Genomic DNA, 4651 nt, shown 5'->3' on the forward strand with positions numbered 1-4651 from the left:
CTACATCTCTTAATATTAATATATATATATTACATACATTTACCTTATGTTCTGGGTGTTACCAGCATCAGCTGGAGAAATACCCAAGAACCCCACAAGAAGTCACCCTTAGAAAGTCAGTGGAGAATGAAAATCCCTTTAATTACCTGTACATATTAATCATGCAGTGTGTCTTATCCAGAGAACAAATTGTTTTAAAAGTCATTTCTTTAAGGTTTGCAAATATGTCTGCTAAAAGCTGCTGCTTCTCTAGAGTCACTGGGCCTGTATTAGCAAAGGTCCTACAGGCCTTGTGGAGTCTGTCCATTACTTCCAGGTGCTAATAGGCATCAAGCCAACCTGGTGTTTAGAAATTCCCTGGGAAACATCAGTCACAGAGGCTGAGAACTACAATAAAATGCCCAATGGGAATATTGCCATCAGGCATGCAGCTGAGGTTTGAGTCCTGCACTCCTGTGTGCACACAGGTTCTGCTCACAGTAGCTGACCAAGTTCTCTATCACACACTGACCCCAGTTGTTGTTGGTGCAGTTGGTACCACCAGCTCCAGGACCTTGGGAGATGGTTTCTCTTTACCACTCCATATTGCAAACCCAGCTGCAGCTTCACACTCTCACAGAAGCTTCTTAGGATATATCCAAAGGTGGATATATCATCAAGGGGAGCTGCTCTAAAGCCAGGTCAATTTTCAGCAGTGGCATATCTTGGCAAATTTGTTTTTTCCTGAGGTTTCCTTGTGGTAGGGAAGCACCAAGGGAGTGGAGTGACAGAGCCAGCTGCCCTCCTGCGAGCTGCTGACAAGGTCTGAGCATCATCAGAGCAGAGGTGGGAGATGTAAACGCAGTGTAAGCCAACCCACCCTGGGGACCATGAACAGGCAAGCCAAGGGGGACTCCTAAATATCAGACAGTACTAACAGGTTAATTTAATGGAGTGTCTGGAAATGCATCCAGTTTTGCAGTCAATTAGAATAAACCAGATGTAAGGGAAAAGGCTTTGTCTGACACAAGGTGTGGTGCCCTTTACAAGTCCAGGGACTTCTCTCCAAATGACAGGGGCTCACCCTGCATATGAGAGCTGCTACCTGTGTCTGACACTGCAAAAAGTCAGGAACTGTAAAGGAAACTTTGCTACTTGTACTGACACCTCCATCCTCCAACTTCTTCCAGGAGATGGCAAATGGATCCTATTGGGTCTATTACAATCTAAACTGGATGAGTCCAGCAGACCTAGTGGAGAGCTGGCTTGTTTCCCTCTGTAAAGAACCATCCTTCCTTCTACCTGCTCTCAGCAGTGCCAAGTCCAGCTCATCCAGTAGGAGAGTAGCTGTATTCAGCTTCATTTGCCACGTGTATACACTGCCCTTGCCTTAAACACAGCTTAGGCATGGATGTATAAAATCTGTCTGGATACAGGCAAAAACCCCAAGCACAAGGCAGTCAGACTCAGCACTAATGGAGCTGCCACCTCTGAGCTATGGACACTTCGCAGTGGTTCAGCCAAAGCTATAAAAACCACATCACAACCAGGTAAAAAGAAATTTTTATTGGTTATATACTGTAGAGCTGACAGTGTTTGGAGTCAGGAGAGACATGCAGATAAAGTGTGTGTTTACATTTGGCATGCAGGCTAAGAGCACTGTGTAGCTGGGAGGAGGTGAGCACCATCTGTATCCACTGCACAGGCAGTGTGAGGAGGGAAGAGCTGGCTTCCCCCTACTAGCATGCTGAGGCAGGGAGGGTTTTGAGAGGGTGATGATGGCTCTATTGGCACAAAAGTTGCTTTAGGGATATAAGCAATACTGTAGCCCTGAAAAAATTTGCTTAACTTTACTCAGTCTAAGGAGAAGATTTCTTGCATTATTTGTCTTCTAACTAAGCTGCCCCAGCCCGAATATATGTCTGCAAATACAAAAAAATAGATTTAGTATCTTAAAAATACATTCCATGCAGCCTAGAGGGCTGCTTCCCCAAGGCAGGAGTCTGCACTGCATGCTGGGCAGCCTGGGATGATCCTTTGGGTCCTTAGGTTAGTGACCATCAGAGGCAGCTGCAAAAAAGGGCTCCCTGATGGCCCCACATCAGAGCAATCCACAGGAGCCTGGCCTGGAGCAGTGCTTTGGCCACTCCAGTGATGTGCAGTGGTGGCTAAAACGAGGTCAGCTGTATCACAGACAACACCAATGTAACTACTGCTTCAATCTGTAGCTATGGAATTGCTCATGTCCAGTGTCTCTGAAGCACCCAGGTGTGCCCTGTGCCTCCTGTCTCTTCCAGGAGGTACCCTCTGAGCTGCAGTGTGACAGTGCACAGTGCTGGTGACAGCACTCTCAGGATGTCACCCATCCAGGCCACCCAACCAGCTGGGGGGTTGTTGCTCTGAGTGCTGCACTGCTGTTTCTGGACACAAAGGAAGCTGCTCCACGAAGCTGCAAGTTGCTGGCTCCTCAGGCTGGTGCCTGCCATTCTGGGGAAAACTGATGGCTTTCCAGCAGGGACCACATCTCTTGTTTCCTTGGGAGAAGTGAGCACTGACACACTTCCTCTGTACAGCAAATACATTTACAACTTTGGAATTACCCGAGTTCTTGGTGATGAGCATCAGCCCATCTTGGTGGCATCATCAGCCCCTCTGAAAAGCCTATTTATATGCTAAAATTACAAATACTTCAGCGATGGCAATATTTACACATATACTCTATTTTACAGCTCTTCAAAAAAAGTGTGCAATTTGAGTAAAACACATTGTGTTTCCTGAAGTCATTGCTATAAGTTTAATAATACAATCAGATCCTATTGCACTCATGATTGGAGGGCATGGCCCCTTCAATTTTAAGGAGGGTTTGCTTTCTCAGATTTAATCTTGGTCGGGGTAAAAACCACCCAGTGTAGAGTTACTGAGTGACATCTGTGTTCATCATTTGTAAGCAGGGAGTCTAGAGCAAGAGTCCAAGGGATGTGCTGTAAAATACTGAACAAATGACTGAGGCCTATGGAGAAAGTTGTCACCTGTAAGAAGCACCTGAAGAGAGCAGACAGTGCCAGAAGAGCTGCACTGCTGGGTCAGCTCCTGCTGCTTGCTGTGAGCTGGCCAAGCAACAAGGTGATGCGCTCCTAAAGTTTGTGGTTTGTTTTTTCCCCATACACTTCAGACATGGGGCTGCATTCTTGGAGTGAGCTGTGGGGTTGAAAAGCTGAGGCGTCAGCCAGAGTTTTGTGAGTAGGTCCAGGGAAGGCTGTGATACCCCAGCATGTTGTGTTGTAGGGATGCAAACCTTTCCTGGCCTGGATTGGAAGCTGTTCTCTTGGAAGGAACTTGGAAGCACCATGCTGAGCTGGATCCATGACAAGAGGATAAGCAGGAGAGGGCTGGTGGATGTGAATGGGAACCCAAGTGTCCTGCAGCAGGACAGGGCTCATCAGGCTGGGAGGAAAAACCACACAGTCACTGCTCAAAGTGAGCTTGGTCTTCTTTGGTGTGCAGGTGGTGTCCAGCTGTGTGTAAAACTGAGCTGCAGATCCTGGGCAGCAGTGACACAGGGAACAGCAATGCCAGGCAGGTCATCAGCACTGACTCCTCCAGGGTGACTCTAACTGGGTATCTGTCATAGAACTGAGAAGCTGCTTCGGGCATGCAGAAGGAGGTAAATAATTCCTGTGATGTCTGACGAGGCAGATGGATGCCCAGACACTGCCAAGCTGGGAACTTGCTGGTTCAGCAGTCAGGTCCTGGCATCTGTGCCACTCACTGCAGAGCAGCTGCACTGCCTTGGAGGGATTTTCTTTTGCAGCAGCATCTCCCATGCAACGGATGGAAGAGGACCTGAGGCAGCAGGTTTGAAGGGAAATGTTATCTTTAACATGAAAATAAGGGGCAAAAAGTCAGCATGCAGCATCCTGAGGCTGGCAGAGGCCAGCAAGCAAGCCAGCACTGCTGCAGTTCTGCTCAGCAGCAGTGGGAAGCTGCAGGATTACACAGGAGGCAAAGCAAGCTTGCAGTTATCTCAGAAATGTTTTGTGTGTGTGGTGGTGATCCTGCTGTGCAGTTAATCTCTGAGCAAAGGAGGGTGCTCAGAGTGCAGACTGCAATTTCACAGGCTCATTAAGAAAAAAAACTGTGGTTTCAGATATGCACTAATTTTCAGTACTCCCCTTTTAAACAGAGGGCAGCAGAAGGCATCTCAGATATCTGCATTTAACTTCAGAATTTCAGTTTCTTTCATTTTTAGCTTTGAGTTTCAGTTTAAATTTTTTTTCCATTAAACTTGATGATCTATTTGTCCCATTCTCTCCAAGCACTGCCACATCATGAAATGGTAAGAGAGAGCAGTTGATATAATTTATTTTAATATAATTTAATTTTAAGATTATTAGAACTTCCACTTAGTACTAATTTAAAAGCATTATCTTTCTGTCTTGTTATGCAACTTGACACAGATGTAATGAAATATAAAAGAATTAAATGAAAGATTAAAAATATAAATTTGGCAAAACATCTAAAAATTGTAGAAAGAAACACGTTTTTTCAAAAATAATTTTTCCCTTCCTCCAAAGAATATTTTTTTAAAAAAAACAAACATGTCATTGAAACAGTTTCCTTTTCATATAAAAGTTTTCATATATATTTTCCAACCAGCTCTTTTTTTTTTTTT

This window comes from Calypte anna, chromosome 23, assembly GCF_003957555.1.
Source record: "Calypte anna isolate BGI_N300 chromosome 23, bCalAnn1_v1.p, whole genome shotgun sequence".
NCBI classification, from domain to species: Eukaryota; Metazoa; Chordata; class Aves; order Apodiformes; family Trochilidae; genus Calypte; species Calypte anna.